This window comes from Erithacus rubecula (genome assembly GCF_903797595.1).
Source record: "Erithacus rubecula genome assembly, chromosome: 5".
Lineage (NCBI taxonomy): Eukaryota > Metazoa > Chordata > Aves > Passeriformes > Muscicapidae > Erithacus > Erithacus rubecula.
The window spans coordinates 20,430,215-20,444,085 of NC_136687.1; the positions used below are offsets into that span (position 1 = coordinate 20,430,215).

Genomic DNA, 13,871 nt, shown 5'->3' on the forward strand with positions numbered 1-13,871 from the left:
AGAGAGTGGCTGATTTTGGGTAGTAATGGAGTATAATGTAATCACAGAACCACAGAATATGCTGAGTTGGAAGGGTCCCCCAGGGATCATGAAGTCCAACTCTTAGCCTTGCACAGGACACCCCCAGGAATCACACCTTGTGCCTAACCTATCTCACTCAGCTTTCTGAACCAATGTCTGAGGGATCAGACTCCTCACACTGAGCCTACACAGCAGACACAGGGTCCTGAATGGCTTCAGGCTGCTGATACTTGCTACTGCAAGAGTGACTGCCCCACAGCCCTTCACAAATCTGTCCCAAATATGTGTATCCAGAGCTACTGAGACAAACTATTTTCTCCAGTAATGAGCCATCCAAATAGCAAGTGCTGTTCTACCCCTACATAGGAGTAGTGCAATTTACTTTTTGTTAAGAAGCACTATTTGCATCTCTAGAGCATAGCTTTCATTTATCTTATAGATAAAGTACAAGCTCAGAGGGCTCTGTATTTTCTGACACAGAAGATTCTAGGAATAGGCTGTAGCTGCAGGAAAGCTTTAACAGGGAATTAGCCGGAAATTCTTTGGCAGACAAAGGTAAGCCGGAGGTCAGCTAGAAAAAATATTTTTATCAGTCATTTCCTTTGCACCACAGCTGGGGAATGCATGGCCCGTGACTTCATTTCAAACAGCCTGCGGCCATTCGACTTTTTTCACGTTACTACCAGATAACATCAAAATGTGGGTTAACATGTAGCCTGGAAAAGTTTGCATTCAGAAGGCCTTCAGGTTTCAGTGGCTCCCCAGCCAATTTCTCCATGATGCACACTCAAGCCCTTTACCTGTGGAAAGAGAAGTTTTAGCCATTTTGCAATGAGAATTTCAAGAAAATATTGATTGCTAAATGGTGTTGGTATGCAGAAGGGACTATTTTGGCTTAAAATCCTGAGAGTTTGTTCTTTATCAAAAACTATTAATGTATTTGTATCATAAAATGGGCCCTCTGGGGCACTTCCATAAAGCTGTTAACAACAATCTGCATTGTTTCATTTTGTTGATTAAAGATTTAAAAATATCTGCTTTAATATAAATATTAAGACTCCAGAAGGACAGACTTCTGAAATTTATTTTTATTTTTCCTGGTTTGCTTTTTTTTTTTTTTTTATTTCTATTCTATTTTTATTTCTTCTTCATACTTTTCAAAGCATTTTTTAATATAAGCATAAAATTGATCATGTAGTCTTCCAAGTGTGGACTACGGCCTCTGAATAGAATCATTATATCATTACTGAGAATCATTATAAAGTATTTATGTTACAAATATAAGTTACTTCTTGTAGCTTGTAGTGGACATTACTCAGTATCTCTTCCTAGATCACCATATGGCTGCAGGGAGACCAGTGGGCTGCATTTTTTCATGTGGTTTGCCTTTCCAGCCTGGTTACAGAGCACCATTCCTTGCATTTTGGAGGTAGTCTCCTGACTTTTGTGACATGAACTGATGCTCTCAGTGTGGGTCTAATTCATAATCTCAATTCTCAATTTCAAAAGGAAGGTCAAAGGCTGCAAAGGCATGCAAAGGAATAGTCACCACAATCCTTCCCTAGGCAGGATGAGGCATTTTGTCATGTGTTTCTCTTGAAGAGGCAGTTTGAACCATCACTCTTCTGTGAAAAGGGGTCCTTCACTATCAAGGAAAAGCTATACAGTGCTAAATTCACTTGAAAACAGAGGCCAAAAAGCAGAACAGTGTGAGGGAATGTTTCCAGTCCATTACAACATGCTCCTAAAATCACACGTTTCCCCAGGTGAATGTTAAAATCTGCCCCAGCCAAGCTCTTTCCCTGCCTCTGCTGCCCTGTCCTCCCAGACCTATGCTGCCCTGTTTTCCAGGGTGGGTGAAGCTCCCATCCTGACTCAGCCAAGCCCCTGATGTGTTCCCAGCCGTGGTGCACTCTCCCTTTGCAGCACCAGCTCACTGGTCTCCTCTGCAACCTCAGCAGAGAATATACAAAAATGGATTTAAGGCGTGTTCACGTGTTCCCACTGTCAGAGTTTTCACCACATAATACTGTATAAATAAAATCATCTGCCTACTCTCCTACTACATCTCAGATTACACATGCATTTCAGTGCATGTGAGAAAGCTTCTAAACTAAAATAGATCTAGTTAACATATTTAAAGTGAAATACACAGAATTGTAAGGTGAGAGATGAAGCAAAAATTCAGATATGCTGTAGCACAGATGGAAACAACATCCCCAGAGCAACTGGATAGCTTGCTGCCATTTGTCTACATCATCCCATTGCTTGCTAGTAAATTGCCCAGCACTTCCCACTGTAATATCACATTGACAATAGCATATGAACTCATAAAGTTAGCCTTTTAGGCTGCAATTTTTCGAGGCAGCCTTCTATCTCAGCAGGAACATTCTCCAGAAAGCCTCAGCCAAAACAGTCGACTAAGGTACAAGAATGAGATTAGAGGGAAAATAGGATTTCTGAACTCTGAATATCTCAACTAGTTTTCCTTTGAAAAAGTGTGACACCCGTGTTTTTGAACAAGCACTACGGATTGGTGAGGCAAGTGATCATTTTCTGCAAGACACATCTGTGAAAGCCTGTCAGGCAATCAACCCAAAAAGATCCCAGCAGTTTGCACATCCTCACAGACAGTGAAAGCTTTCAGAAGCACAGCATGGCTGGGATTGCAGGGGATGGGACAGAATTCCTCCACTAGGACAGAAATACCGGGTGTTGGTTCGAGAAATCTCAAGCATGAGTGTGGAACAACAAAAAACACAGCAGCCATGGAAGGGGTCTGAAAAGGATGCCAAGCAGCAGGAAAAAAAGTATTTCAAATGTATCAAAGACCTGTTGCAGAGCCTTGCAGCAGTCTAGCTCATAGCCTGCAAGTGATGCTAGGTCTTCACGTTATGACACAATCATCTGCTGAAAATCACAATATCCAAAGCAGCTTTTATTTGCTGGTCCTGCGAATCTGAGTCCCTGCTCCCGGGCACGGGCTCTGCCTGCCCCAGCCCGCTGCTGGCACGGGTTTGACAGGCTCGGCTCAGCTCACTGCAGGGACACCAGGGGAAGCACAGCAGGGCAAACCAAGCCCTCGCTGGTGTTAATCCAGCACCCTCCTTCCACAGGGAAGGCAAGGATGCAATTCCTTCAAGGCAGGGAGGCAACTGTAAATCCAGCATTATTTGGAGTGAAAACAGCACGCCTACTCAATGCAGCAGCCAAGCTTCATACAAGTGCTTCCATGAAGTTTAACACCACAAGAAAGAAAGAAAAAAAAGCCCTAAGAGATCTAGTTGTACTATGGAGAAGGCTTTGCTAGCCTGCTTTGCACCCCTCAGCTGCACCACAGGCACTTAGGTAATGCAATCTCTGTGCCAGTTCTTTGCAGGAGGCGTGTTTTAGTTTCCAGGTACATCGATATGTGTTAAAGATCACACATGAGCCAGGTTCTTGCCCAACTTAAAGCTCTCCTCCTGTACAGGGAAAACTCTCTTAACTGGTTGTGGCAACAGAATTTCTTTCATATCACTTCTGGAAACAGCACACTCAAATCAAAATGACTCCAGGAAAGTCGGCAGCTTTCACAGGTAAATGTGACGCAATACCTGCAAATACACCTCAGAGCTGAGTTTCTCTTTAGAGAATCCCACAAAACAGTGGGGAACAAATGCCAGTGCCAGGAAACATGCAACAGAGGAACCTTCTGCCAAATCCCTCCAGCACTGTTTGTGATATGGGGAGATTTAATTTTAAGAGCATGCAAATGGCAGCATGAATACACGGACAGGCTCGGGCTTTGTTGTGATCATTGTGACTGTCCCGGAGGAAAGGAATTATCTGGCACATGCTCTTCCGCCTCTCCTTTTTTTAACCCTGGCCAGAAAACGGTGAGTCCTATCAGGTTTTTATCCAGCTTGCAGGTAAAGGGTTACAGATTCTAGGAAGTATTAAATGCAAACTTTAAAGGATTTTATTTTCATCTAGAGTCACATGACGCCTTAATACCCAATGACACTAACTACAGTGTCTCATTAAGAGGTCATGCAAACTCCCAAGCTAAACAAGGCATTCTTACATATTTAACATTCAAATGCAGAAGCCAAGCTAAGCCATGGAAGATTGTAATCAGGAAAAGCTACACTTCCTGATCCACACAAAAGCTACAGGTAGGAAAAGTTCTTTTAAATTTGTAACATTGTGTTTTCTAAAGAACTCTTTACAAGGCATATTTTGTACTCTCTTCTCTACCTTTCAGAACAGGCTAAAAACATTATCCTCAAAATATCTGATCTCACTTGTTCCACCTGTTATAGAGTCAGGATTGCTTTTGCACTCAGAAATACAGCTGGCTCAGTGGAAATCCAAAGAAAACAAATTTTAATCCAAACCTATTTAAAAAAACAAAGTTTTAAAAAATCTCTTAGTTATTGAAATGGTTGAGTTGGAGTAAGTGGGGTGAAGGAGGAGTTAATATGTCTTTGATGTCTGAAATGAAGGGATTTAGAACTCTTCTAACTTCCTTATATCATGAATTACACATTGTTTCAGTCACACTAATCCAAGTGTATTTTAAAGGATTTGGCTTCCTCAATAAAACCTACATGATTTCTAAATTCTCCTAGAATTCGCTACATTTAAAAATAAAATCTTACAAAAGCAAATGAAAGACAGATAGGGAATACTATAGTGTTCCACAAAAGGAGAATAAAATTGCAAAATACCGAGTGAGAGGAATGTCAGTTAAAACCAGCTGATTTTAAATTGAGGATTTAAATTGCATTAAAGCACACCAGTTTTCACATAGTTCCACTGACAATTACTAGCAATAATGCAGGAGTTAAGGTTTTTTTACTTGCACTGCAGGAATTTTCCAGGCTACAGCATTAGCATTTTTATCACAAAGATCTTTTTTTCCTCACAATTTTTGTTAAACTGTAGTTGTTTTCAGACAGTGTTCTAAATACTCAGCTTTTTAATACCTTGATAGGAATTTAGTTAAAGGCTGCATTGTAGAGGGTTACAGAATCCAAATTTACTAAAGATCTCTTATGCATCATAGGATTGCCACATCCTGAAGATTCCCACTGCTCAAAAGCAGCAAGTGGTGTTTATTGCTGTGCTCCTACAATGGTTGGGTGTTGATTGCCAGTAATGTAATTTTTCACAGTTCATTCTATAAAACACTTTTTGTTTGTTTGTTTCTACATAGTGCTAGGAGATAGTAAAAGAAGTAGAGAATAATACCTGAACCAACTTGCTTCAGATAAACTCTTAACTTTCTTAGGGGAAAAATGGGTTGTCATCACCAGTATTTAAAATAAATTTGAGTCCAAACAAGTTCACCAGTGGCACTTCAAGAAATTGTCATTCACTTTCAGGGTGCCCATCTTGAAACATAGTAGGTCTCGTGTTGAGGAGGGCTAAGACCCAAGCACAGCCTAGATCAGCCTGAGCCATGGAGTATCTCTTCATCAAACTCACTGTACCAGCTCCTGACAGAGCAGCTCCCAACTGCACCCATGGCAGTGTAGCAATAAAACACTACACTTTAAAACAACTGCTCTGAGTTTACTGTGACTGACTTGTGAACCTGTATTATTTACAGAAACCTATTTAGAAACTGCTGTAGATAAGGGGCTTATTTGGTAAGGTACATTTATATCTCAGGGGAGTGAGAGGAACAGCACAGCTCCCAAATTAAGTCAACCACAGGCTTTCACTGAGAGGAACATAGCACCCAAAACATGAAAAGCACATGTCATGGACTGTTCTCTTCTAAGAAACATTTGTGCAAGTTGTGTCATGGTAAACCAGCTTAGTAGCTCAGTAGTTAAATTTGTTGAATATTAATTACACAAAGTGTCTCTGTAGGGTGGAAGGTACAGTGCACACTGTCATTACTCTGTGACCAAAAAGACAGAGTGGCCATTGAATGAGAGGGAGCCCTCCTTAACTAATTTCCTAAAGAAAGGAATACAAATAAGGCACCTGCTGTCAAGCATTCTAGTAGTTCAGGTAATTTTTATGCTCACAATTTTACTGTTAGTGGAGAAATTTGTACTGCTCTAATTATTACCTTTAATTTTTTTCTGATGAAACAAACCAACATATTTTCTTACTTTGTCACATAGAACCAAATGTTTCACAGGAAGACACACAAATCAAATACTTCCTGCTCATAACCAAAGGAAGAGAAGTTTCTTGGAAAATGAGATAATTGGAAACCTAAGGGAAAATTTTCCTCTAGAATTTTGGGGAAAGCCACGCAAATATAAAAATAAAACATTATCAGAAGTTTAGAACAGTTTTGTCTTTACCCCAAAGATAAGACAAGCATTGATCAAAAGGCAATCCAGATCTTCCAGTTTGCAGATCTCAGGGAACTTGTAGCACATTTAAGGCTAATACTCAAAATCAACCTGATGATTTTTGCATGGCTCTAGGTTGGTTGGGAAGATAGAGCAAATCTTCAAGTGAAGGGAATGGCGACTTCCTCCCTTGGAAAGCCTGGCTAGAAGTGCTTCACTGTGCAAGGCAAACATTTGGGAGTGTTGAGGCCCTTCTCTAACCACACTGTTGTTTGTACCTGACCTCAAGGAAACAAACTCACTAAAAGTATTTGCCCTCAGACTTTACTGAAGGAAAGCTAAGGAAAGCCTTTCTTAACATCTTTCAGGAAGGGATGGTCTTTGCTGTGTTTGCAGTTAAACATGGCCTCAGCATTGCCTACATCTTTCACAAAGGACAGGGGTGGGGGAAACACTCAACCCACTGAAATGTGATGAAATGTAGTCAGGCAATAAATATTTGTTTGGAACTTATAAATTCTCCTTCAGAGGATTATATATGATCACCTGTCAGCAGAATATGCCCATACCTTTCACACAGCAGCCATGGTGGGCAGGGCTTGGCTAACCAGAGCAGGTGGCCAAATCCCACCACTCCTTAAACCAGGAGCATCTCATCATGCTGGAGGAACCAATATCAAAACTCCATGCCCAAATGATGCATGAAAATGGTTGATTTTTGCTGACCTATAGAATAGTGCTGGCAAGGAGGATGTATTGCTAAGGAGAATAGGTATATTTACTTACTGAAAGTTTGATATCAAAATGGACAAAATAAATGAGTTACAGCAGAAAGGTCAAAAGGGATTGTTGGAAAGAAGGGAGGGAAAAAAGGCAGCAATTTTTCCTGTGAGTTCTCCTCTGGATCACTTTCACTTAGATGGAGGAGTTTTAAAATTGTATTAAGAACTGAATACTTTGTGTGGAGACAAAACATTTAATCAATTACAGCAGGAGACAGGGGGAAAAGGCCCAAGTTGGGGTTTTTCTGTGTGACATTTTTTTCTGTCTGCCATTTTTATACAAGTTTATTTTACTCCCTTTTTTTTACTTTTCTCACAGATGTTTTCTGCAAAGGCACAGATGCTTTCTAGTTAGAAAAATATTTCTGGTTGAATATTCTATTATTAATTCACACAAGGTACTTTTCCATTTAAGATAGCAAGGAAAAGTAAGCCTTCTCCTTGGGGCTTATTCTTTTTACTGTTACCAGCTTGACCTGGCTCAACTTTGCATCACTTTCAGGTTTTTAATACAGTTATGTTTTTCTATTAAAGAGCAGTTAGTTATATGATTTTATGTGACTGAAAACCCTTTCAGTAGGAAGTCCGCCCTAGGAACTCTTCTCCCTGGTTCCAGTGGGAACAATATCTAATTCTCACACTGCCAACAGAGGACAGAATAGAAATAAACTGATGCAAGTGGTGCTGGTGCTACCCAGCACAGAGCTGCCAGCAGAAGCAGCCTGCCATCAGCACAGGTTTGCCTGTGCTGGACAGAAGCTCTCCAGGCCATAACAAAAACAGATATTTCACATCTGCCCAGTCTGCCATGCTCAGAGCAGATGCCTCTGGATGTTGAGGCACTTTTTCAGGCAGGTTGGCATTGATGTACTCTTATGATACACTCTGATGCAAAGTATCTGACAGCAGCTTTCAGGCAGGAGAGGCAGGGAGTGATCCAAATGAGCCACATGTCCACAGTCCTGAAATCCCACCAGACTGCAGGTCTGTTCCCTTCGACTGCCTACCCTCCCCACTAAATTTATAGCAACGACTGTATGTGTTGACTGGACTGTATTTCTTACAGTCACTTCCCCCTTCAACCCACAGCTGCTTTGAAACCCTGTTTTATCAGCAGTAGATTTGGGAGTGCCTAGTTTTATCTACCTTATTAAACACCTGAGCTTTGTGCAATAGCCTAGGATGCAGAAGCAGCAGCTATGCCCTGGCACAGCCACCCAGCAATTTCCTCCTCTCTATTCTGGGCTGTGTGCTCCTTCCCACAGCTGAGCTGGGGCAGAAACCCCCTCACCAGGACCAGGCTCACTCTGCCAGGGCAGCTCCCAGTCCTGGGACTGCAGCCTGCAGTCAGCCCAGGCTCCCTTACCAGCTGCTCCACGTGCCCAGCCTGTGAATCCATGCTGTCCTATTACGTGCAGGCAGCTTATTACTTCCAAAAAAGTTATCTACTCTTCCTCTCTTATGGCAAGAAGCTTGAAAGCAATTGCATTAGCATGACTTTAACACCACACATTTCTATGGAGCTATTCTTATCACTTACTTCTGATCTACTAACAGCAAAAGAAGCCTAAGTCTCAGGCTAGTTCTTGCTTTTGAGGTAAGTTGGCAGTCTGTTCACTTACAGCTCAGAGGAAAGCAAGCAGTTAGTCTCAGCTGTCAGGAACCTGAATCAAGCTTTGTTAAGGCCTCCTCTGTCTCTATTTCTGGTTTGGGTGTGGCATGGAAAAAACAATATTTACCATCTCAGTGGCTGTGCCCTTTGTGTATTTGTTTTTATATTCCCTTTCCCCATGTGAATTTAGCAGATGTTGCATGGCTTGGTATCAGCCCTGAATTTTGTTGTTAGAGTACGTGCATCTCTTCATGGAACATTAGTAGTGAATAGGCAATGTCTGCAGAGAAAAGATAACACAGATACAGCTGCCAGGCACCATTTCAGGGGCAAATGTAGATAAAGGGATAAACACCAAGAATACCATAAGATTTCATTTTTAATGTAAATCAAACAACTACAGCCATCAGCTAAGAATGGAAGGCTATCAGGGGCCCGAGGAGCTACCACCATGTATCATGTCAAATTTCTGTCTTTAACATCACTTTTTAAATTAAAATCACTTGGGAGTATTTTCCATTGCTTTGAATGAATGCACACAGATTGCTAAAAGATTAGTTCATATTTACCAATATACATTAAAAACTAATGCTCAGTCCAATTATTCCATTAATTACCTTCTATAAAAACATTTCCATTCACTTTTTGTTCATACAGAATAAAAACATAAGGATTTACTAGGGTACAGATAATCAAAAAACCTCAAAGACAGATTAAGAAAACAGAAGAAAGCCAAGGGCAAAAGCTAGATGCCAGGGAAAGGTCAGCTTGCTGTTTTCACAGCTAATTACCAGCACCCAGTATCCATCCAACTACAGCCTCAGCTTGCCTTCATTTCTGTGCCATCCTTCCCCAATAAAGCTTTACAGTGGCACCACAGAAATCTGTGTGCTTAGACTTTTCTCGTGGAGAGTGAAACTTTCTCACAGAGCACATAGCTACCCAGACTTTCCATGTGGGAAAAGCCAGGCTTGAGAAGCAAGGAGGCAAATCAGCCCCCATCTCTGGGCAGGAGGCAGAATTTGAATCCCAGTCTCCCAAATGCTCCAAGAGCCAAATCTGCCTTTAGAGATTAGCACCCTTTAAAAATCCAACACAGTGACTTTCTCATCACAGGGCAATATGTCAGATTGACACCAAATAAAGTTCCAGCACAAGCAGCAGATATTTGCTTTATGACAGTGTGACCTGAGACACACCATTTATAGTCCCTGGAACAAGGAGTTCTGCTGGAAATGTCAGCCTGGTGTTAGCAAACAACATTACAGCATCATGAACAAATCCACAGGCAAAACACACTCCAGCAGATTAGACTTGATTGTGCAATCTTCATTGAAAATGTTGATGAATATAGCCCATTCCTTTGCACAGAATTAAAGGAAGGGGAAAAAAAATCCTCAGCTGTCTTGATGCCAGACAAACTAAATCTTTTAAGGCAACGAACGTTTTTCTATAGTTTTCAAGTATTGTTTTACTGAGAGACTAAAAAAGGTTGCAAATGAAATCATGATCAGCAATTCAATAATACCACAGAAATGCAGCTGTATTTCACTGCTATCTCACCACTATCACATTTTAGCAACACTTGGACATCTTGATGCAGTGGTCAATACTTTGGATCTGCCTCATTCAGAGAAATAGTGATTGAAATTATAACGTAAGAGCTCTTTGCTCTTGTTCATGAAATTGTTGTGTGTGATCATTCCCCCTTAGCCACCCATCATCACTCAATGTCTGAGAAGGAAATTGGTTTAAAATAATTGAATGGAAAAGTTCACCTGTACTCTAAAGAGCTCTAGATTAAATTCTCTATGCTTTACACTTTAATCTAAGTGCTGTATTTAAAACCAAAGAAAAGCCTGTTGAATCAAAAATAATTCATGTAAGAGGAAAAAGTCGTATCACATAAAAGGGCCTTTATTAAAGTATTGTATTAGAGTCATTGCTTGAAAATTTTTGAGTGTGACTTATAACTGTTTTGAGTTTCTTTCTGTTTTAAAAGGTTTGTTATCCACTTTCACAATCTTCTGTAACTATGTTTTTCTACTCTCTGCTGACCGAGCTTTATGTGGAAAGTTCAGAAACAACAAGGTTGAAAAAAAGCATGCTGTTATGTTTCCCACACTTGTTATGTAAAAGCAGCATTGTGTAGGAGAAGCATCTTGAGCAGAGAAACCAGGGGAAAAGACACCCCACTCCATCACCACCCCCCCCCCCTAAAATGGGTGAAGGAAAAATAAGTGCATCAGGTGTTTTAGTATCTTTCAGGCTATGTCTGATAGGAGAGAAGAAACAGATAAAATCTGATAAGGAAGCTGACTTATATGGCTTATACTGTTTTAGAAGGATTCCTAATTTTAGTGCACATATTTGATCCTTCTCAAACATCCCCACAGTTGTCTAGGTCTAACCAGTTCCAGACTACAGGCTGCAAGATTGAGTGCATCAGAAACAGCCAGGCACATCCCAGCCTCACCATCCACTGAAATACCTGACTGGTGCCCCTAACATGCCAGGCATTTATGTGAATTCTGAACCACCATAATAATATGACATAATAAACAATATTAGTATTTTGCTCACAGAATAAACTAAATTTTCTTCCACAATATATAAAATTCTTCCAATGAGGAAAGCATCTTTGCCAGGTGTCACCATGCAAGCCATATTACTTATCTGGATTTCATGTTATGATCCAATTAAAAAGCAACAAGGATAAGAAATAATAAAAAAACTGATTAAATTATTTTTATCATGGTTTCCATATAGGACACTTAGTGAGGTCTGTTTTTTAAAATAGGAAAAATCAAATTTTTCTTTCAAACCTGATTCTTCTGCACCAAGTATATTGCTCTCCAGGTTTTACTTTCAGTTCTCAAAATCCATTTTTCTGTGTATGTCTTAGCCCAAACATTGTGCCCTGTGCATAGCTGTCTGATTCTCAAACCTTCTGGGAACTACAAATTTGGACAGGTGGCCAAGCTGTTAATTTGTCATCTTCTGTTTCTGTCTTGCCAGAAAAATATAGGTTTTGTCTGAACAATGAATTTATAGCATGTGCTTTGTGGGTCATACCTACTCCTTTGTGTAGGACTCACTTTGGGCTAGCAGTAACAAACCAAGGGTGTAACTCTGCAAACTGAGCTATTTATAGACAGGTTTAGGTATCTTTTCCTTCTGTTTGCATGCCAATTTGAAAATCCAGTTATCACTTCAAGTCTTACAGCCATAGAAAATACTTTTTTTTTCTCAATCCTCTATTCCACTATAAATTTTCTTTGAAATAGTGAAACCAACATTTTTTCTTTTCCCTCTGTGTTCTCTTTGCCCTTCAAGAAGTTAACGTTTCATATATCTTCCCTAATCTGTTGATTCTTTAGCCTGTTAAGCTGCCACATATGTTAAAATTGCCTTTGTCAAACAATTATGGTGTTTGTAAACCACTGAAATTATTTTCTGAAATTATTTTCCATTCTCTATATAATTCCAGCTTGATGCAAAAAAGGAAAATGCACAAAAACTTGCTTCATAAAGCCAGTATTTAAGATGAGCCCCAGGTGCATAGCTTATTGCAAATCTGTGATCTGCACTGCTGTAACAGCTGCATTACATGAGTATTTGTCAGCATAAACTAAACCTGACTGAATTTCTCTAAAGTACATTTAGAACAAATAATCCAGCCATGGTTTGCTCTGTGCTACTGGGCTTGAATTGTTCATTATCATGCCATGGAAGAGCCTAGATTTGTATGTTCTGCTCTTGACATGAAATAAAGTTAATCGTAGACTGAGATTTCTTTGTTCAGTACAACAGAACTTTTTTCTGGCCTGTACAATTCTAGTTTATCTCACATTCCTACAGCCTGCAATATTGCTCTGTCCACAGAACTCACTGTGCAGTGCTAACACAGTGGAACAGCTTACCTAGATACTGGCACAAATTCTCTAACCTAAGGACTGAGTCCATCAAGAGCCTCCTGTACAAGTCTATTGCTACCCTGCAGGATTTGTTTTTTATTTAGGTTGTTTTGGTTTTCCTCATCTCCATGGCATTCCCAGTAAGGAGTATAATATTCAAAGATACATTTAAAAAAGCCTTTTGTGCTCCATACAGAGTCTCTTGAGTAAGACTCTGGAAAATAAGTTTCTTCAAAAGAAACTACATGAATAAATACACTACTGCCCAGGAAAAAGTCATGCTCCTTCTCTCAGACAAAAAGGAAAGGTTAACTCTATCAAGGCCTGCAGATACTGGAGTCCTTCATCCCCAAAACTCCTCTTCACACAGCTTTTGCAGCCCCTTTGACAGAAGGATAATTAAGTTTATATTGGCAAAGACCCTATGCATTTATGCCAGGAAAATCCCACGCAATTTGAAATTAATCAATAGCACAGAAACCCCCTCCCACCAACCACATGGAGCCCAGTCTCCAAATTCTGCAGCCTCTCTAGGGTGGTATTTGAAACAAGCATGTTTGCAGAACTAGCTTCACCCTCCTCTCATGCCACCTTCCCACACAGAGATCTTTTGGTACTTTCCTCCCATGGGAAAAATAACACACCTTTGTGGAAAACAACAGCTAGAAACTCCTGATTTGAGAAAATCTTCTCCTTACTGAGCCAATTCACTTTTCTCCCACTGAGGAAAAAATGTATTTCTAGTCCACCAAACACAACACAAATATGATTTAGCCTTCATGTCAATAAACCTTTTTGAATGGCTTGCCTGAAACAGAGCCTTGGCTCTACCCTACTTTCTTGAGGCACTTCTTTTGCTTTCCTGGAGGCCTAAAGATCTCCTTATGGGAGCAAGATTACAATTAATTACCACAAGGCTTTCCATGAATGGTCTTTTGAAGCATTCAGGTGAGACACCTGGAAGACTCGGAGGTGTTTGTTACTCAAAATGTACAATTACTCAGCTCCCATTGTGCTTCCTGCAGGATTTCCCCATGCAAGGAGGCTACAGGTGCCTTCTCTCTCAGCTACCATCAGGGGTTTGCAGCATTTCCTTGTTTGGGTTACAGCAGCATCTCCAAACCCATAAGGGATAAAGGCCTCACTGCTTTAACTGGTCCAGAGACACCTGATAACACATACCATATTTAAATATTTATTAAACATAATCACCTAGACTGTTAAATATTTATTTAAATAT

The 13,871-nt window shown here is 40.3% G+C and overlaps 1 protein-coding gene across 1 annotated transcript in view; it reads left to right on the top strand.

The window, feature by feature from the left end:
• The first annotated feature begins 3,902 nt into the window (after nt 1-3,902).
• Nucleotides 3,903-13,871, top strand: part of PGCKA1 (PDCD10 and GCKIII kinases associated 1) — a 38,226-nt gene continuing 28,257 nt past the window's right edge. The window contains exon 1 of the mRNA XM_079305544.1: nt 3,903-4,178. The gene's annotated coding sequence lies outside the window, so the exon portion shown is untranslated. The remainder of the gene's footprint in view (nt 4,179-13,871) is intronic.